The 22,761-nt window shown below is 40.1% G+C and overlaps 1 protein-coding gene across 4 annotated transcripts in view; it reads left to right on the top strand.

Annotated features, from left to right (window-relative positions):
* Positions 1-22,761, top strand: part of ndst2b (N-deacetylase/N-sulfotransferase (heparan glucosaminyl) 2b) — an 82,813-nt gene that overhangs the window by 26,213 nt on the left and 33,839 nt on the right. For all 4 annotated transcript variants that reach the window (XM_066665400.1, XM_066665403.1, XM_066665399.1 and 1 more), the window contains one exon: positions 2,619-2,659. The gene's annotated coding sequence lies outside the window, so the exon portion shown is untranslated. The remainder of the gene's footprint in view (positions 1-2,618; positions 2,660-22,761) is intronic.

Below are 22,761 nucleotides of genomic sequence, written 5' to 3'. Positions count from 1 at the left end.
CTGGCTGAGCAGTCTGTGTTGACTGTTGTTAGCTTGAGAGAGAGAGAACATTGCCCTCAAATCAAAGTGTGGTCCAGCTCTGTGTTTCACAGCAGGGGAAAGCAGGAGTTCTAAAAGTGGACTGGGACAGGGGCCAGGCTTGCAGCGCACCCATGGGCGGCTGAAAGGAGGTTGACTGCCCACAGGCTCAGCCAGCGAGGTGTAATAAGGGCCTCTTCTGACGCTGGTCATGCCGTGGCGCCTCTCTGTTCTCATTAAGCGGCCTGTCAGTCAGCACACTGCTGGACCTGGGCATGCTGGAGTGGGAGCGTACACTCCACCAGCGCGGCCACATAATGACGCTCAGCATCATGAAGTGGGAAGAGGAATTAATGAATTGCAAATGTCTCCAAATTAATATGTTTAAAGGGGCGCAGCCACCATCCATAAATCTTCCACCTCTGTGGCAGCGAGTAATTGCACCTCCTTTGCCCCCATTACTTAAGGTCGTATGGATGTGGGGGCATGAATATGAATCAAATCACAATATGGCTGAACTTTGCACCTTCTTGACTGACAGGCATGACTTGTGCATTGAAATGCGTCTCTTAACCTGTGTTTTTGTTCACCTCCAGCAGCCCTGCCGCTCAGCCATGTGCACGTTGTAATTTTGCTCGTAATGAAGTGGCTGTGGTGCTGATGGAGAGCCCGCTCGCTTCAGCAACAGAGATTGGACACAGACACGGTTATAATGGTGTCTGATGATCGGATTGTTTTGAGATGGTGTTGTGGTTTCCCTTGTCACAAACAGTGCCAAGCATAAAGGAGAAAACCGCAAAATAATTAATAACTATAGAGCAATCCATGCTCCGTCTGCAAATACATTCTATCTCAGATAGAGTTGCATGCTTGGACAAGCTTTACAGAAAGCTTTTTGATCAGTTTTTTGTTTGCATATTAGGATAAACAGAATGGAGAGGGGCATTTATTTCATCATGTAACTGAGCTTGTGCTTTATGTGGTGGCAGATTCCAGGCTGCTGTTGTTTCCAAATGGCTTGGTTCTGATTAGCCTCTATAACAGTCTAGCTTGGTAGTATTTTTCAGTCATTTTCAATTGGAAGCCCATCCAGTGTGGTGACACTGGCGTGAAACATAGTAATAGTCCAATTTGTATAATAGGGATGCACAGACATACACAAGCTGAGGCATATATATATATATATATATATATTAGATATAGTACATCTATTATTCCCACAAGGGAATAATAATTGTATTGTTTCTAAAGATCAGCAATAAGGGAGAAATGTACTGCAATGAATCAATTTGACAACGCAACATTTATCATATGTCACTGGTGTGAAGTTGGAACAGAGAAACAGTGCCATTGTTCCACATATAAATAACACTGTCAACTACAAAGGCTGTTTTTACAGTGTTTTACAATTCAAGTCTAATCCCGTCACCTCTTAATCGCTTAGTGTTCTTTATGTAAATACCTCCACAATGGCCATGACCAGTCAAGCATATTGTGGCATAATATTTACATTTATGGCATTTTGGCAGACGCTCTTATCCAGAGTGACTTACAAGGTTACAGGTATTACAGGTAGGCCAAGGTGTCTTGCCCAAGGACTCTTATTGGTGTAGCACAGACTGGTTGCCCAAACTTGGAATCAAACCCAGGTCTCTCACATGGGAGCCAATGGTGTTACAAGTAGAGATGGGCGGGACGATCCAAATATCGATAATATCGATACCAACGCTGGTATTGGTATTGATCAATACTCGTGTAAAAAGATTGATACTCAAGCTTTTTTTCTCTCCCGCTGCTCTCCTGCTAAAGCCTGTGTGTGACTCAGCGCAGAGCAGCACGTGCACCCCCCACCTTTTGTTATTGCTCCGTGACGTTGGGAAGAGTAACGTGTGCACCCCCCCACCCCCCGCTTTTGCTGCTGCGACATGGTGAAGACTATCGGTATCGATATCGGCGATACTGGCCCTGTATTTACTTGGTATCAAAATTACCGTTATCGCCCACCTCTAGTTACAACTGTACCACACCAACCACACCAGCATAATACATTGTACTACCTCACAATATCAATAAATATAATTTCTAATTGTTAAACATAAACACTGGGTTTGTTCATTTTTGTTTGAGTGAATGAGATTTTTGGATAGAGCCATTCTCAGGCTTTTAATATTCTGCTCATTTCACAGAGCATAAGGTCTGAGGACATAGTTGCTCTTTCCTCACTGAGCAGAACTGTTTGTCAATATATGGAATTTAAAGTCTTTATTAAAACAGAGAACAAAACATGTTGCAGGAGTGCAACCTTGAAGCGAGGGCTAGACACCTGTGCAACCTGAAATGTCTCTCTTTAACTTAAAGTTGAAGTAAAAGGATGATGTTCAAGGCCTCGTTCAGAGTCAAGGGGAACAAACAAGACTTGGACAAACAAGTCAGAACAGTGGAACAATCATTAGACTAGATTCTGCTCTCTCTCTTTCTGTGTGTGTGTGAAAGAAGTGAGCAAAGGAAGGAGAAAGTGAGGGAGAGCGTGTGTGTGTGTGTGTGTCGGTGTGGGCGTGTTTAAACAGGAATCAAGCTAATCTTTCTTTCTGCTTCTGTAGGTGATGCCTTAGCCTTGGCCACTGATCCTGGCACAGCAAAGGTAAGCCTCTAGAAAACATATTTACTCTCATTTTTTCAGTGAAGATGAAGTCAGTTGTATTTTGTTGAGTAGGCTGTGTGTTCTGGAAGCTCCGAGGTGAAAATCAGAGCAACAAATAGCAAAAATTTGCTATTGTTTAAAACTGGAGAGTGAGCAGGTGAGGTTTTTACGGCTCGGTCTGTATTTCAGGATGCTATAATGTGATAATATATTCTCAGATTCCATTTATTTTCACAGGGAAACTCTAGCAGATCCTGATATATTTGCAGAACTTATCAAAGCTGGCATTGAAGCTAGGAATACAGAGCAAAACTGGGCCTGTTTTATCTGTTATTTGTATCTCTTTGCTTTCTAATTGATCACAATACTAGTTGGCAGGAGGTTGCCTTCAAGTTTGCTTTTTTCTTTCTGTGTGTTATCTAATTAACAGAATAGTCAACAGTTTTAAGAAACATTATGTATTATGTTTGCCTTAAAATTTCAGATTCAAAAATAATAGGGATGCTTCACTGAACTGCAATAGTGAGAACAGGGCCTCTGCCATTGCTACTCTGGGCTCAGCACTGCAGAATGTGCACTATGTAACTTGTGGAGAAGGGTAGGAAACCAGCCCCCTCCACATTGATTTCAACAGAGTGCCCCAGGAGCAGAAACCCCATATCTTACTTAGTGTTCCTTTAAATGGAGTCTGATTATTCACAAGACCTTGCCGGACAATTCACAATAGGTGGTTGTTCACGGCTGTTCATCTTGACCCAATGATACTGATGTTTTTTTGGTGAAGTAGTGCTGTGTTTAGGAAGTGATGGAGATGAGAACTTGCTGGCAGCCAAAGGAAGAAGATTGATGTCTGCCTCCACTGTGCTCCCGGTGTAAATTGTGCTCTGAAAAGAGCTCAGGATCCAGGCCCTCAGACTGCTATGCTTGTGTCAGCATTAAGTCTCTGTCTACTTAATACATACTTAAAACACCATCAGCTTTAGCACATCACGTGTCCTGCACATCAGCACTGTGAGTTTTTAGATCATGAGCTGGGGAGAATTCAGTCTCATTAAAATGGATGGAACAGAGCTTGTTTGTTTCTTCACCCAGAGAAAAAAAGCTTGAGAGTAATGAAAGATGCAAGCAGAATAATTCCTGAGTGCTTCAAGAGCTTCCCTCACCCTCCCTCCTTCTTTCCCTCTTGCCATCTCATCCTTTTCTTTCTCTCTCTCTCTCTCTCTCTCTCTCTCTCTCTCTCTCTCTCTCTCCAGTGGAGAGTGCTGAGCCTCTGAGACAGGGCTGTGTTTTCACCTGAAAGAAAAGAAAAACAAGCTGGTGTTCATCAGAGAGCTCCTCAAAATGGCAATGCTCATAATATTCATTTGATTTTCATTATGGAGTTTGAATAAAGGGTTTGGATGAGGGGCTGGCCACATGAGGATTCATTTAGGGCCTTCAGAAATATTTAAATAAACCCGTGTTCTCAAATTAAAAATTATAATTTTATTGATTACTGAACAAGTACATGGTGTGTAGCTGTTTTTACATGAGAGTGTGTCTCATGTGGTGCAGTTCCTAACCGTGAGCGTGTAGGAGCCAGGAAGCTGGCCTATGCTTTACGTCTGGAAACAAACACATTGTCACTGTCCACAGAAAAAAACATCTATAAAATAGTAATTTTATTGGAGATAAAATTGAGTGTAAAAAGATTTTGTTCCAATAGTTTACGCAGTGTGAAGGACAGGTGCTCTGTTTAAACGATGCTGTAAACTAAAAATCGACAAAATACATGTTTTTCTTTGGACTGCAATTATATGTGAAATTAAATTTCTCAGTTATTTAGCAGCGATTGAGTTTTGCATGAGAATTATATTTATTTTAATTCTACTGGTCATTATTTCTGTCACAAAAAACTAGTTTGTAACAATAATTACATTCTTGGTTTATCATAAAATATATAGACATTTCCTCAATAATTTTTGCTAACCACAAAATTGCCCACTGTTTTTATTTACATGAGAAATAGTAGCCAATATATTAGCCAGTCGCTCTGTTATATTCTCTGGTCTCTCTGTTCTACAGTTGACGTCATTTACTGTGCAAATTTATTGATTAATAGTGTAATAATATTCTATAATCAAATAAATATAATAAGAAAGGTAATGGCAGAGAGTGACTGGGTGAGTGTGAGATGCTCTGTGATGGACAGGTGCTGCCTCAGGACTCAAGGTGGCCCAGAGGGCTGCTAATTGTTGCTGTGCATCTTACGCGTTACCATTCACTGGTTCTTCTTGGTCACATGATCGTTTGTGTTTGTTCGGATTTCTACTTAAATACTCTGTACTTGTCCTAAAGTCCGAATAAACCTAGCCTTGTTCCAGTCCAAGTTTTAATGATGTGTCGTGATTTTGGATTTGTACTTTGTCCTCTGCAGAAATTAATTCCTGTGTCTTTTACCATTGCTGCTGTGCCCATATGTGCTGCATAGCTGGTCTCAATAGGTTTGGGATGGGGTTCTGGCAGCTCTTCTAACTCCATTTGTGTATAGTGAATGACCTGACAGCACTTAGAGACTCCCTAGACTCCCCACTTCCCATCACCTTTTCCCATCACCTTTTCCCTATGTCCAGAGGGAATCTGGCAGAGCTTCTCCGAGCAGAACTGCAATGAATGATGATTCTGCTGGGCACTGACAACATTTGATGGAAACCCAGTGCTCCGCTCTACCCACATTCAAATGGGGGGAAGAGTGCAGGACAAGAGGGCATCTGGGAGTGTGTGTGTGTTATTTGTTGCAGAAAGCCTTGCGAGTGGATACCGCCAAATGCTTGCTGTGTTGCTATGGTGCCGTCCTATTAATTTTAATGATTTTGTGTGGGTGGGAACATGCAGCATTTTTGTGTTTAAAATCACCTGAATTATTTGCTACAGGATGTGTGTGGCTAGACGGGGTGTTTCTCTCTCCTTTGTTTATATTAAAGACTTCATTACATTTTTATCTGTCACATTTTTTTTCTTTGTTCTTTGTTCGTGTTTTAGGAGATTGAAGCCTCTCTTATGAACAGGACCACAGCCAGTCAGTTCACTTAGTCCCGCTGGTATCACTATTTTTTTTTCTTCTCAGCAGAAACAATGGTCCAGGACTGAACGTCAGCAGGTTAAAAATAGCACTGTGGTTTGCATGAATATATCTTCCATCAGAGATGCAAGAGGCCATTTGTAACACACACGCAGTCTGAGCGATGTGAGCTCTAACACTGCTTAGTGATATACAGATATGTGACCTTTACACTGCTGCTGGACCTTGGTGTTGGTGGAGTCAACGTATGGAAACTGACTGGTCAGATTTCAGGACTTCTTCTGGTACTGATTTATATTACTTGTGTTGGTAAATTTGTTTCAGTACATTTTGCCGTGTGGGTCCAAGCTAGGTTTATTTCCCAATACCATTTAAAAAGTAAATAAATAAATAAAAAGCAGTTCTTTTAATATAAGAAATAACAATATATTTGTTTGTTTGAGAAAGATGGTTGAAATCCAAAAAAAGACTAATTCAGAGACAGGTTTTGGTTACAGTGAAGGTTTTCTTGTGGTTAACTTGACTGATAAACATTTAAATATTAATTTAATATGAATATTATGAGAAACATAAAAAAATAATCACTTTTGGAGGGAATAAACACATTAATTTGGGGATCTGAATTTCCAAACCCACAAACTGAAATAAACGACCCAGTCATTTGTTTAAGGTTTTGCCTGAGGCTCTCCAATAACTAAATACCGAACCCATGTTAATCTGAGAGCCCAAAGATGTTAAACAGAGCAAAAATAAAGACAAAAATGACTAAAAACAAAGTGTTTCTGCACTTTGTGTCTAAACAGCAGCTCAGTGTCATGTACAGGAGCAGTATCTGAAGCTGGTTGTTCTGAACATTGCTGGTTAGATATGGTAAGAAAAGTGCTGTGTTGTTCTGACCCCAGAATTGTGGAAGCATGCGTCTGCTTTAAAATTGTTACCCATGTTTTCATGGACAAAAGATATTTTTTATTTTTTTTTAAAGTTTATAAAATTGCATGTTATAATGATCACAGTATCGTCCAAAACGTTGATATTTCTGTTTTGTTTTATACCACTAACACAGTCTGGGGTCACAGCTGGGGTCACAGTGACTCCAGACAACAGGATGTACATTAAACCTGTCTAGGATATTAAAAATACATATTATAATGTTAGTTGTAATGCATAATGTTAATTGTAATGCACATAGTGTGGTTTATTTATTTATTTATTTTTTAAACATTGCTGTGGCTTTCAGTGTTGGAGTTATAGGCCTCTCTCCACTGAAAGAGATAGGGGTGGAAATAACTGAATTTCTCACTTCTGATTGGATGCTAGTGTAATGCCAGATAAGAGTACCACATTGAACTGTGTTACAGAAATGAACCTCAGATTCTCTGTAATGCTGCAGGGTACAGCATCAGATATGGCAATTGAAACACATCTGGGGGTGTTTCTGAGGAATAACCCACATCAAGAGACTATACAGCTTTAGGATTGTGTGACTTAGTGACAAAACAACAGAGAGCACACATTCTCTGCTTCTTTTCTCTTTTTCCTAAGACTCACATCAAGTGCTCTTTAATCTGACAGGCGAGTGTAAATACACAATCTGTATATTCTCTGTAATCTTTATCTCTGTGTGTGTGTGTGTGTACAGAAACTATGGAGAAAGGAGTGCAAGACAACTAGAGAAGAGTTGGGGACGAGAGAAAGGGACAGTGTTGTGTGTGGGGTGTTAAGGCTCATTGAAGCTGACAAGCTGCAGCATGTTTTTCCCTCTTTTTTTCCTTTGTTCTCTCTCACTCACACACACACACACACACACACACACTGCTGTACGTATACACTTGCTGAATAGGAGTTTTTTTTTTTTTTGATTCACAGTTTGTGAACCTACATAACATCATATTTCATTTTTGTCAAGGCTGACAAATAGAAATTCATGCATAGAAATTGCATGAGCGGGTGTGGGTGTTAGTGGGTGGGTGGATGGGTGGATAGCAGACAGTAATGCAGTTGTCTGCAGGGTAAACTCGATTATCATGAGCTGCTTTCTGTGGGACATAAAATATACATTTACATTAAGGTGGGAATCTATGCACCTCATGATTCGACTCCAGTTCAGATGACATCATCATACAACAATTCTCAGATCCAGAGAATTTTTTTAGTTACGATCTTATTTTACAGCCTGTCTATCTGAGTGTAACCCCTGTATCCCAGTCCCTGAGCCCTGGTGTGTATTTCGTAATCGTCCCCCAGCAGCCCTTCTCTGATTTTGCCAGCATGTGCCCTGCTGAGGTCTTGCTGGGAGGGATTATGGGTAAAATGTTAATAGATGGATCTATAACTCAGCTGCGAACTGGTAATGGCTTCTCTCCTACTGGAAGCCCCTTCGGCAGCCTCTCTGTTTCCATCCTTTCCGTGATTCCGATTGAAGGTGAAATGCCCCCACAGGGCCTTAAAACTCCTGGCATTCACCTGCTGTACTCTCTCCACCTCCGCAGCCCACCCCAACTCTTGGAGTCTACTCCACTTTCCTCAGAGGAACTCTTGTCAAGATTTGTAACATTTGTATAATTCATATTTTTCCTCTCCCAAAATACACAGCATACGGAGTTCAGCATGAATTATAGATGTGTGTAGTATTCCTAATGTGTTTTCAGGCTTAGATCTGACTAAAAAGGAAAGGGTCGCTTCCATGCAGCTGTCATTGATCTTCCATTCCACTGTATCTCAGGTTTGCACAACAGATTTTGGAAGACCCCTTTTAGAAATGTGTTATTTGTGTTATTCCATTAATAGCTGCATGTTGAGTTCAGTGCTGTGGGAGTTTAAGGGTACGGCATTGGTTTTTCTTTGCTCATTGTCAGAACACCTGCTTTTATACAGCACCTCTGCAGCAGCTGAAGAGCTGTGGCGATTAAGTCTCATCGTTTTGAAGAATCTTTTGAGGACCATATGCTCTCCTGGCAAAGCTCTTCTTTTTTTTTTTTTTCTTCCACAGCTCTTTCATTCAGTGACAGTTGCCCTGTGAACCATTCTGGAAACATTCTGTCCTGTGGGAGGAAAGCAGTCATGTCAAACAGAAGTTTATTTCCTTTTAAAGAATAATATAACTCCAGGCATGACACTTTCAGGTTCTAATCTGACAGCATGCACAAAATGCAGCAAAAATAAGACGATATGTGTGTGGTGGCTACAACTGAGAATGTTTACAGAGAGTCTGTACTAAAGCTGTTATAAGCATAGCCCACCTCTATAAATTATATTTACATGAACTCAAGGTCCATAGATACATATGTATTTTTTTATAAAGATTTCTATATGCTTTGACCTTCTATATGCTTAGAGTTTTACGTCGCTGAAAAGAGACCACCTTGACAACTCCTTCCAGGGTGAAGATATTCAGAAACTCACTTTTCAGTGTTGTTGTGTACACAGGAGTTTTTGGATAGTAACCACAACTGTGCACTGTCATCTCCTTTGTTTACGCAAAGTAATTTTGGGCAATGGCAGATACAGACAAAGTACTGCTAGCTTTAACATTACTCTTTCACCATACTGAAGAGCCAAGGCCACATGATGCGTTCCAACACTCCCATGACACAGACCTTGCTGCCAGCGATGGCTTAGTTGAGGCTCGGTTTGACTCGAGGTCTAGTTGGTAGGACAACTATTGTAAACAAAAGTTTGTTTGTTAAGGAAATTGCTTTTGTCATTGAGTGAGCTATTTCTCCTGCACCTGGTCCATTTTCTACCTTTATATGTGCACAGAATATTCTGGAAAACCATGCTGTGTTGGAAATGACATGGTGGAACAGGTAGAAACAAGCAGTTATAAGAACACCCATGTATGTGTAAACTAGGCCATAAACTGATTTCTTTAAGGATTGTGAAGCAGTTTAATACTTAATCTCATGCAACTTGTAACGCGATCGAAAATACTAAAAATAATAATACAGAACTTTGAGAAAAAATGTTTACCAATTTTAAGAGATTAAAATTCTCCTTTACTACAAAAATACTGACTCTTATCTCCAGAAAACATCCTAAAAACTTGTCACATTTACAAACAGCACCAAAACTTATATTTTTAACAAAACAACAGAGGACAAAATGGTCTGGTACCTGGTGATTCAAATGTCTTTAGTCTGCTTTTTGTTTATACTTCAGACAAACCACAAATTGCACGTGCGAAGCAATCAAACTTTGCTTTATTTGAATCAAGCTCGCCAACTGTGAACACATGCTAACATTTTATCCTGAATTATGAGTAACCACAAATTATGAGTGGTGAAATTTTAAAATAAAAGCCAACAGAGCTTGTCATAGTCTAAATATTCTATGGTGGAAAAAAATATGTAGAATATGACTGCATTGAAATTCCCACAGAAATTGATCAGAAATATTGCAGTTAGCCATTTTCCCCATTTGAGGTTAAGTAGGGCAACAATGTGGATTGGTCAAATATGGATTAATAAGTTCTTGGAATACTATATTATAAAAATATTAAATATAAATTATAAGTTGCTTTATCATCATGAAATTGTGATTAATTGAGGTTGTATATTTTAATGATTATTTTGCAGGTTAATTGACCAGTTGTGACAGGTCTGCTGCCCAAGTTAAGCGTATCCATCAAATCTTTTCATCACATTTCACCCAACCTTATCCTGCTCATTTACTTACCCATTAGATCCCACTCTCCTGTGGTATGTTAAGCATTCTTATGAGAATGTGTTGCTACAGAGGCTTTGAAGGACAGAGTAGCTGTCTATATTCTATTGATCTGCCGCCTGTTCTCTTACCCACTCATTAGGGCTGCCATGTTAAGTGAATGTGGAGCATTCAGCCTGGTGAGCAGTGAGGGGTGGGGTAGCTCCTCTCCACTCATTCAGAAGCTGCTGTTAGCCACTGTTTCTGTATGAATCCTGCTGACAATCAATGCTTTCTGCTGCGATATATTTAATTTTAATTGATAGTGAATTAGTTAGTTTCTTATTAGTCTGTCACTTTGAAAAATTAATTCTAGCTCTTTGATTGTATCTCTGACATTTACTACTGCAGTGGATGCTATCTGTATAACTGGCTCTTATTTGTCTTTATTTGAATCCTGCCTAAACAGCATGAACTTTAATTGCTTCCGTTAACCTTGGTTTCTTTTATTTTAATATTTTTTTCCATTAGGATTTTAAGAATGTTGGCGGTTCTGTTGGGCTGAACATTTGGTGAAAATATTATTTTTAATTTTTGACTGAGTGGCATGGTGGTGCAACAGGGAGTGTCTCTGTCACACAGCTTCAGGGTCCTTGAGTTTGGTGTGTTCTCCCTTTGTCCGTGTGGGTTTCCTCCGGTGCTCCAGTTTCCTCCCACTGTCCAAAACCACACGTTGGTAGGTAGATTGGCTACTCAAAATTGTCCATATGTGTGAGTCCAGGGCTTATCCCCGCCTTTGCGCCTAGTGATTCTTGATAGGGTTTGGACCCACTGTGACCCTGAATTAGATAAGCAGTTACAGACAATGAATGAATGCATTTTGTGACTGCACTTCAAATTTCTATAAAGCACTCATTTGAATAGTGTGGTGCAGAGAAACACAGATATTCTAAAGATTTATGACAGATGGGGAAAATGGCCTTAGAGTTTGGTTCTAGTGGAACCAATTTTAGGTGGAGTTTTATCAACAGGCAGGTATGAATGCATTAACCCAGAGCATTTTATTTTTATTTATCATTTGTGTGTGTGTGTTTTGGTGGAGTTGTGTTCTGAATTTCAGTTTCATTTTGACCAAGAATTTTCATTCTGGCACGTCGCTCATCTGTTGTGCTTGACCAAGTAGGGAAGAGAGTCACAGTCTGCCACATTGAGGGCAGGGGTATTACACACTACTGAATGCTCCAGTTAAAACACGGAAGGACAATGTTGAATAATGTAGCGTGAAATAAAACTGCCATTTGTTTTAAAACCTATTAATCATCTTGCCTTTCCAGTTTGTTTTTCTGTTCTTCATCTATGAGAGCTCTTGCCCAGCGGCCTTTCTGCCCCATTCAGAGCTCAAACACTGTTTACATCTGTCAGCTAAACTTAGCCTTCATGGTCCGCTGATTTTCCGACCAAAGTTTTCTAAATATTTGTGTAAGTCTTACCACCATTTTAAAGCACCTTAGAAGGGATTGGGTCTGGAGAAGGCCCTCGGGAATGTTTTGAGTGCATCACTGTCTTTTTTCTGTCTCTACCTGGAGATGGAGAGTTTTAATGTGGTCCATCAGTGTGCGATTGCTGACCAATGGTGTGGATCTGTGGTGCTACTGAGGTGCTTTGTGGCTGCTTGACACACACAGACTACACAAGCGTGACTGTGTAAGATGCTTATTTCAGATATAAATATCAAGCTATGTGAAGAATCGGAGGGATTCAGAGCAGGAGAAATCAAAGCTGCACTGTAAGCACGCGTTCTGCTTTTTATGAAGCTGTAGCCAGATGTATTTTGTAATTATGAATTATGAAACATATTTACTTTGGAAGATTGATGTATTATTAGTAGGACACTATAAGTAATGTAGCCTATATTGTATGTATTGCAGTGATTAAATCTTCCATGAAACCAAACAAGCTGTTCACTTCACTGTAGGCAGGGGTATATTTATGGCCTACAGGATTGAAAAATGAAGTTGTAGGCAAGTGTATTGTTTTTATCTTTCTTGTTAGTGAAAAAGATGCTGCTTAGGCTTATGCTGTGGACAGAAACCTCTAACTGAGGTAAACATGTGGACAGCTTTACATTATTTTCTTGCAAGTTCATGACAGGCGGCACGGTGGCGCAGCAGGTAATGTCGCAGTCACACAGCTCCAGAGCACCAGAGCCCAGGTCCCTGGAGGTTGTGGGTTCGATTCCCACTCTGGGTGACTGTCTGTGAGGACAGTTGGTGTGTTCTCCCCGTGTCCGTGTGGGTTTCCTCTGGGTGCTCTGGTTTCCTCCCACGGTCCAAAAACACACGTTGGTAGGTGGATTGACGACTCAAAAGTGTCCGTAGGTGTGAGTGAGTGTGTGTGTGTTGCCCTGTGAAGGACTGGCGCCCCCTCCAGGGTGTATTTCAGCCTTGCGCCCAATGATTCCAGGTAGGCTCTGGACCCACCGCGACCCTGAATTGGATAAGCCATTTACAAGGATGAATACACATGAGTAAGCACAGTGATAGTACATGGCTTAAATATGAGTTGTGACTTAAACAAATGAAAGGCCCTATTAGTAGCACAGTTTTGTAAAGATGTAGTTGTAATATCATTTTTAATATTGGCAGAAAGCTATATTTAACCTTAATTTGCCTACATTCTAATTAGGACTGGGAGGTGTGGCCAAAACTGTGCGTCAGTCACTGTATTTTTATTTTATTTATTTATTATATTCTGGGGGTTTCTCGGTATATAAAAAGTATTTTTTTATTTGTTTGTTTGTTTGTCTGTTTGTAGGAAAACTGCATAACAGAGGCGTCATTACAGAGTTAGGGTGTGTGTGCTAGCCTACTCTCGCTAATAACAGGAGTGATAAGCGTTTGTCCTGTTTTTAAATGATGTAGCCCTAAATTTCATTCTGCACTCTTTTGTATTTATGTAAGAAAAGCAGACATTTTCAACAGTATACAGAATGAACTGGTACACCTTCCAGTGCTAAATCTAATCCATACTAAGTACAATAATTAGTTTGGGGATAATTCCTCAAAGTAAGAGGTTCTAACCGAGAACAAATCGGTCCAGCTGCTGAACCACCAGAACCAGATGAAACTAAAGTGAGTAAAATGTGCATATTTCTTCTTGCGTGGCTTGAGTGCATAGAGCTAAGTAAATATATCTAGGTCGCATTTTTGCAGTATACACACAGAGTCTTCCTCCCTCGTCTCTGATAACGTTTCTTCCCGTATCTCTCAGTCACTGAAGGAAGACCAATCAGCTCAAGCACATGCCTGGGTTAGTGAATCATTCCAATCAGTCTCGACTTGAGCCTTTATAAAGAGAGCTTCTCTTTATCTGTCTTTGAGTGCAGAGCCCAAGTGTATTATTAGAGACTGAATCAAGCTCAGCTTGATAAAAGTAATTGCACTACTTTCCCCCCACTACTTTTCTAAGCAATCCCTGGAAATGGGAGAGTGATATTAAGAGCACTGCTGGGCCTCTCTGCTTTTCTGCTATGACTGAGTGAGAGTGGGTGTGAGTGAGAGTGAATGGGAGTGTGTGTGTGTCTGTGTCTGTGTGTGAGTTGAGGTGGTGGGCACAACCCAACAGGTGATCCACATCTTCAAACGCTCCTGATGAAGGGGAACAGCCTCTTGAGACTGCACTTCAAAGGCCACCAGAAGACTTTATTAAAGGCTAATGTGCAGACACAGGCCAGGAGGCTTCACAGCAGAGGAAGTGAATTTTCTGTTTACTTTCATGCTCAAATCCTCAATGGATGTGATCGTTTTAAGTGCGTCTTTACTTAGAACAGGGAAGTTGTCCTTTTCACGTAGCAGTGCACTGAAGTGTTGCTTGTGTAAATCACCAAATGTTCATCTTAGAAACATGATTGTAGCCACAGAATGATAATATTACTGTTATTCCATGATTCCAAAAGGGATGTTAAAGGAAACAAATTAATCTGGAGAACTGCTGTTCTCCCGAAAAAAAAAAAAACCCAAAAAAAACCAAAACAAAACAAAAAACACTGTCCAGAGCTTATGTTCATTCAGAAGCTCCACATTATTTTTTTAAGGTGGAAAGTATGTTTGAGTAAGAAGCCAACTGTAGCTTGTTTGTTGCAAACGTGTAACGTTTCTGTAAGTTCTTATTCACTGTTTGAATAACCACAGAAATTCATTTGTAACTTGAGTTAATTAATTTTGTAGCACTTTCCGTAGGCATTCACTTTAATGCAGATAGTGGTCTCTCAGATTTGCTTTCAGTTCCATCTTGGTTTGTCTTTTAAGGTGGAGTGGTATGTTTTAATTACCACAAAAACTAATTTGTAAATTCAGCTGTATAGTTTTGTTGCGCTCATTGTATTCATGGAATTTCGTACAGTTAACCATCTCATAAATATGCAGTCAGTTTCTCCTTAAGTAATGGCTTAATAACAGCACCAATAAATAATAAATGAATATTACCCATCTATGGAGCAGGAACAGAACAACATCCTCATCTCTCTTCCTAATTTTCAACATTTGGAGGTCTCTGCACTGCCCAAACTCCTCCAGATGCCGTGGCTGAGAGAAAGAGAAAACTGGAGAGCTAAGAGAGATAAGGAAAATTTCTCGGAATGTTATAAATTACCGGATTAAAATTGTGCATTATTTAGTATTCCTTTTCAAGCAAGGTCACATATTGATAGAAGAAATATTGCTCATTATTTTATGGTCATATCAGTAGAATTAAAAAGTTTCAACACCCTCTAGCAGAAGTGTCAGTGTGAATTTAATTAGGAAGTTTAGTGATTTCTTTTTCCTGTAACTGTAAATGAACATGAAAATAGTTTAGGCTGTTGGTGACAGTTCCTTCCTACATTTCTTAAAACTTGAACACAGTATTTCAGTCCTTTCATCCAGCCAATACCTCTCATTATAAACAGGTAATCTGATTGGTGATTACTTACACAGTGCATATGGTGTGCACATGTACTATGCACAGGGCTTATTCTGCACAAAGTTCCAGCATTGAAAAATTGCTCTCATTTAAGTTATGCTGAGACCAGGGGCATAGCTACAGGGTGGCCTTGGGGGGGGCTATGCCCTCTCACTCAGAAGCCAAGCCACCACAAGGTTTCACACTGCTCGAAAGAAGCAGCAGCAGCAGAAAAAGATAAAAAAAATGCTAGTGAAAATGTTACCAGATGTAATTAGTTTTAGGATGTTTTCACACATTCCTTGTTTTGTTTGGACTTATGGAGTTTTCAGTTTGGTTCAAACAAATATAGCATAAGTGAAAGTTGCCTCGGCCACTCTCCAGATCACAGAACTAAAATTGGTTAGACCAAAAGAGGTGGTCTCAGTCTGGACCAAACCAAACTAAACCAAACGAAGGTGTGGTTCATGTGCAGTGTGAAACACTTTTTGGATGGTTGGGAGATTTGGGCCAATTATAGGAAGTTGAGGTAGCATAAATGACAGAAATGGATGTGACCAGGTGGTTTATTCAATGCCTTCACTCCAAAAAATAAAAAATAAAAATTCATTCATTATCTGTAACCGCTTATCCAGTTCAGGGTCGCGGTGGGTCCAGAGCATACCTGGAACCAGTCCTTCACAGGGCAACACAGACACACATTCACTCATACACTCACACCTACGGACACTTTTGTGTTGCCAATCCACCTACCAACGTGTGTTTTTTGATTGTGGGAGGAAACCCACGCAGACACGGGGAGAACACACCAACTCCTCACAGACAGTCACCCGGAGCGGGAATCGAACCCACAACCTTCAGGTCCCTGGAGCTGTGTGACTGCGACACTACCTGCTGCACCACCGTGCCGCCAAAACATGTAATAACTGTAAATTTAAAATTAATTGCCAGAACCATCCTGCGCTCTTTTAGTAAAAGAAAAAAAATGTCATCAGTGACCATTGATAAGATTTTTATATAAAATTATGTTCAGTCATATTTTGCTTGTGTTGATGTTAAAAGTTGTTCATATGAGGGAGATTAAAAATATAATACCTCTCTAATCTCACACAGCCACTGTCCTGGTTTTATGTCATGTTACTGTAGTAAACAAATAATAGCTACAATTTAAACAGCTAGAATTAGTCATATAACAATCCATCGATCTGTATCGATGAACCAACTCTAATATCAAATGATCAATGAGACGTATAAATATTCAGTTATCGGCATGACTCCTCTCTGTAAGCTATACCCCTCCTGAGCTGTAGGTGGCAGTATGTTGCAGTCCACCAAATAAATGTGTTCAGTGAATAACAATGCAAGCCCTGTCTACCAGTCGTCAAAGCAGTAGCAGCCATGGAAACAAAGTTATATACTCTCCATTTGGTTACAAATCATGGGTGTGGAAACATTTTGGTTTTCCCCAAAAAAACAAAAATTCGCAAGGACATGTGGCCATTCAGTGTGGTGGAAAATAAAGGCTTTTGTGAGCTGCTGTGCAAACTGGAGCCAAATACAACATTCCCTCTCGACAACATTCAGTGTAACCTGCATACCTAAGCTGTATAAAGAAGTGCAGGAGGGCATTAAACACGAGCTCATGGGTGCAGGGCGAGTTGCAATTACAGTTGGACATCATGTACAACTGAAGCGTATGTAACAACGATGTGTCATTTCAACAAGGTTGATTGGAAATATGTTCTTCAAACTCATATTGTGAATGACACAGGAGTAGGGTGAACAGACGTCCTCTTTTACCCGGACATGTCCTCTTTTTTAGACTTAAAAATGTCGGGGCGGAATTTTGTTTTTTTTAGAGCTTACATAGAATTTGGAGAAGTGTTTCGTTCACAAACTAGTCCCGCCCTCCCCTACTCTGTTTGGTTCGCTTGAGTGAGAAGGGGGCGTGGTGAAGTAGCCTAAAATCTTCTGATTGGACGGTCTGACTGTAGCACTACCGTTATTGGTCGATAACCTTCTCTGTAAACAGAGACGTGTCTTCTTTTTCACCATCTCAGATCTAGTCACCCTACACAGGAGTAAATATTGGGGCAGTGAGGAGTAAAATGTACAAAGTAAATAAAATGTTCAAATTATATTTTGTTTGTATTTGTGCGTGGGTGGCACAGCTCCAGGGACCTGTCTGTGAGGAGTTGGTGTGTTCTCCCAGAGTCCGCGTGGGTTTTCTTCGGGTGCTCCGGTTTCCTCCCACAGTCCAAAAACATACATTGGTAGGTGGATTGGAGAATCAAAAGTGTCCGTAGGTGTGAGTGTGTGTGTGTGTTGCCCTGTGAAGGACTGGCGCCCCCTCCAGGGTGTATTCCCACCTTGCGCCCAATGATTCCAGGTAGGCTCTGGACCCACTGCGACCCTGAACTGGATAAGCGGTTACAGATAATGAATGAATCGTCATGTATCTTGTGATTTACACCTCTTGCTTCTTCTGCTCTATCCCAAACCACACACTACATAGTGTACATACAATTCTGCATCATTACTAGAAGTAGAAGTAAAGTGTGAGCAGGCGTGATTTGGGACACAGCATTAATCAAACAGGACAAATTAAACCATTTAAGGTGGAATAGAAAATGTGAAGGAAAAGCACTGCATATGCCACGTCTGTGTTTTTGTCTTACATCAGATATATCTAGATCTCAGCCACAAATAAGTAGTAGTGGCAAATAACAATAGTAGAAATGAATGTTTATTCAGATGCGCACCTTAATTTAAAGTATGGGGAATAGAGGCCATGGACGTGAATAAGACAGGATGTAGGAAAGCCCTTTAGATCTTTTGCTACGTAGCAGTGTGAAACCAAAACCAAATCAGACCAAATGTATATAATGTAACAAAACACAAACCTTGGATCAGATTTTCGTTTGTGAAAGTGCCCTTATAATACAGAGAAATACAGCTAGCTTTATCTTGCCTTCTTTTTCTCCACCTTACATAAATGAAAGTGTGCATTCAGCCACAAGAACATTAGTGAGATCAAATGATTAGTTCTGGATCACAAACACTACTCCTCCAACTCATCTTCAGAGGTGTAAGATGGAGCTCCATCACAGTTCTTCAGTTGTACATCAGTGATAGTGGATTTAGAACTTTGTAGCCAACTCTTGGCATTGTGCATGGTGATATAAGACATTCCTGTCTATTAGCAGTGCCTTTCTGTAGAGATTATACATGTGGGTGTGCAGTCTAACACCTTTGTCAGCAACATGGACACCTGAGAAGATTAAAAGTGTTTCTACAATAGTTCACAAAGTGTATACACACATATAGAGAAAGACTATGGAATACTGCTTGGTCGCCAATTTGAGTGACAGTGCTGCAGTGACCAGGACTGGAATGAAGAGTAGCCTCCTGATCTGTAAAGCGTGGGCTCCGCTGCAGGGTGCTTATCTCCCAGAGGAACGATGGGAAGTTGTAGGTGTAGATCAGTGCATATTCTGTTCGTGTGAATACAGAAGTAACAGATGGAATCCTGCACCACTCCCCGACCTCACAGGCGAATCTCACAGGAACACTGCACTCTCTTTTGATGTGATCAGACAAGGTAGATCAGGCAGGGGGTGCGCAATCACCCACCTATCAATCCATCATCCCATCTCTTGGCCTTCTCATCTTTTCTTCATCCCTCTCTTCTGTCTTCTCACTCATCACCCAGTGGTAGGTGCTGGTGGTAAAGCTAGAATCATGTTTTTTTTTTTTTTTTTTTAGGTCAACACTCTCCTGTGAGTCACTGATGTGGCATTGAGTTGTGAATAAATACATTTTTAAAATGTGTTTGTGGAAGTTGGAAGAGTGAGGTGGATTTTTAGTTAAGACTTCAGTAATGAGAGTACAAGCAAGAAAAATTCTCATAACTAAAAATATTGAATTATTATTGATTGTACTTTTTACAGATAAAGCAAGAAAATGATTACTGGTTCATCACTACTGATTAGACTGCCAAAGCTTAAGATTATGAGGATAAAGACAATGGAAATTTGTTCCCTTCCACCCTCTGTATTTGGTTTTCATGTCTGATGTGGAAGGTTTTCAACATCAGAAGACTTTATCAAAGACTGATATGCAGGAATCCACAAGGAGAACTGGTAAGTGAAAAACTGTCTGAAACTATGAATACGGCGTGAACATTTGGTGGACCACTTTCTGGCTCATGTTAAAAACAAATGCTGGTCATTTAGTTTTGGCTGTGACTATGGAATGTGAATATTACCCAGTATTCCCTGGTCCAATAAGAGACTAGGGGATATTGAATGCTTTATGTAGTATTCCTTTCTAAATATGCTCACATAGTGATAGCATAAAGATGGCTAATATTTGATGCTCATGTAAATGCATCTTATAGACATGGCAGTGTGAATTGAATCAAGATATTCATGGTTTTCCTTTTTTATTTTAAACTGTAAATGGATATACATGTATTTTAGACCCTGGGTGACAGTTTCTGCATAAAAACCTCAGCTCAGGTCGAATTCCTGCTGGCTTTTCACACTAGACATCTTGGGCTATTCTTAGTCTCCTTCACATTTCTGTATCGTAATTAGCTCTCTTCAGCTAACTTCAGCTTTCTTACTGATTAATCTTTAAAGATGTAATTATATGTTTGGAGCTGGAAGCATTAATCAGTATATACATATTCAAATGCATAGTGGTTGTTCTAGGAGTTTGCAGTTTGCTAAAACTAGGTGGTTTTAATGATACTATTCCAAAATGTAGGCACTTTATAAGCCACACTGATAAAGCTTGGGTAATGGTTGTTTGTTGGAGTCTTTTCTCAGTCTGACTGATAATCAGAAATGATATACAGAACATAATTAGACATAAATAGTCTTCTTAAAGGACGAAATACACATTGAAAGTGGGAGAACTTGATCCATGACAGAAAACATGACTAAATACAAATTCCTTAGGAGGATTCAAACATAAAAATATCTACAGGGGCTTATGACTCTATGTGAAATAGAAGACAATTCAAGTGTCTCGAGGCAGCAACAGAAACGGCTCAGTCCTCTTTAAATCTCATCCAAAAACATGGAGCGCCTGGAAGCAGCTGGCTTGAAGACCTCAGGGTTTGAGAGATGAAGTGAAAGCAGAGGAGGTCAGAAATATTGCTGGAAGTCTTGCTACATAAAGCATTAAAAATGAATAATTAAACGTCAAATTCAGCTACATTTCGCAGTTAGCCCATGCAGAGGAGTGAGTACAAGAGTGAGTTTCTCCATCGTCTTAGTGTGGGTGATTGTAGCCACCTAAATCTGAGGAACATTTTCCCATAGATTCCATAAATGTGTATGTGGATCATGTGTGGAACGAATGACCCTTCAGATCGTCTGATCACACCTCACTGCTGCTGATCTCCACGTACCAGACCCAGAACATGTTGTGTTCATATAATGTAACTGTATTGTATCAGCCTTCAAAGAATACATCCCTCTAGCCTGAGTTGCCAGTAGTTTTTGTGTGAGAAATCTAGTAAAATAAGGTCCATGGATTAGACAGGATAATATATAACAAGCCTCAAAGAAATGCCACTCCTCAGCCAGGTGTCAAAGTCCTTTATCGTCTCATTCAGCTTCACATCTTCTGTTCAGCAATGAAGTGTCTTTGTTTTTGAGCAGCACTGAAATTGAGAGTGACCTTGTCTCAAACAGCATCTCAGACTCATTAGGAGGTTAACTGTAATTTTTACTTTTTTTCTGTTTTTCTGACCTACTGCAGACCTTCATATTAATTGTGTTAATCAGTCAGTGTCCTGCATTTGGATATTTTAAGAACAAAATCTAAAACTTACAAGCCTGTTTCATCTTTGCTTGACGGCTCAGTAATATCCTGTCAATGGTGAGGGTCTGAGCTGTGGACCTGGACCTGTCATGAATATTTTAGTGTTTCACTCAATTGAACAAACGCACCATACTGCCCTGGCATGATAGCTTTTATGGAATGCATTTGTCTACTCACCTGCCAAAGAAATCATATGCAGAACATTTTTAGGTGCAAGGCTGTTTCTGGGCAGGTTTTGGGATTAAATTTATGGATGGTTAAAAAAAAAGAAGTGTTAACAAAGCACAGGTTCTAAATTCTTGCACTACATTTCATAGTTTACACATATTCACACCGGCAGATGTGCACAGGCTGCTAGTGTAAAATATCACAGCTAAAAATTCTTTCTAAGAGCAGGCTGCTGGTACTGACGAATTTCTAAAGCTCACACCTATGGGTTGGTTTAATGAGTTAGTTCATTTTTCCTATTCCATCAAAATTCAGCTTTATTCATTGTGACAGTGTTCATAGAGATATTGCATCAGATGTTCCCTAAGCCTCAAGGGCCATTAACAGATACCACTTCAACCACATTAATAAGTGCACTAGGTATTTTTAAGGAGATGAATACAGTGAGCAAATTCTTTCCAAATGGGTCAAGCAGATTTTTTATGTCTCTGAACACTCTTTCTCTCTCTCTCTGGGATGAAATGTCTGATTCCTCACAAAGAGAGAGAACTCACACTGCCCTGTTTCCTGAGTGCCCCTCAGTGTTGTCATGGCGACAGACTTAACGCTGCTCCCACGACTTCGGTAATGTGTGAGCATCCAGGCTTGCATATGTGACGCCCATCCCCCAAATTCACTGTACTTGGTGTTTACAGTTTTCATGTAAAATTCATGCTTAACATTGGATTTTATGTCCAGTCAACTACATCATTGCTTCAGGCGTTCCTACTGTACTGCGTTAAACTGGACTACTGGACCAAGTTATTAGATGCTGGCTATTACAGTCACAGTTGAGTGTTTACTATAACCAGCATCAGGACGAGGGCTGACTCCAGTATCAACACCGTGGCCTCTGTGTCCTCCGGAATGATCTTTATTTTCATTTTGGTTGAAATTTGAGTTGTCAGAATGATTATATAATCAACTCACCTCAAACTATATTTATCTGATCACACTTGTTTAAAACTAATCAAAAAATTATTTTCCACAGTTGTCATCTTTCACAATCATAGATTTCTTTTTTTTTTTGCAACCAAAGTATTCCTAATGTTCCAGTCAGAGACCTATAGTGAATTTATTGATGGTATTAATATTATTATAATTATCACCTAAGTGTGTTACCCCATTTGTAAGCTTCTTACTGTGAACATTTGTTTGTGTCTCTCTCTCTGCTCAGGAGGAAAGGACAGTTCTGCAGTGTAGAGAGAAGGCTGGAACGAGAGAACACATTTGTTTGGCTTTTTACACACTGCTGTGTGCTGTGTTAACAAACACTCCACAAACAAGTGCTGGTGTTTAACAGGAAGAGGCAGTGGGGAGAGATTTTGTGTGCTTGTTTAGAGTTCACAGATTGAACCATCTCCAACCCGGGAGACAGGCTTCATTCCGCTGCTGAAACACAGAGGCTTGAAGAAGCCAA

This window comes from Hoplias malabaricus, chromosome 3 (genome assembly GCF_029633855.1).
Source record: "Hoplias malabaricus isolate fHopMal1 chromosome 3, fHopMal1.hap1, whole genome shotgun sequence".
In the NCBI taxonomy this organism is placed as follows: domain Eukaryota; kingdom Metazoa; phylum Chordata; class Actinopteri; order Characiformes; family Erythrinidae; genus Hoplias; species Hoplias malabaricus.
This window is presented reverse-complemented; position numbering and strand designations above follow the sequence as displayed.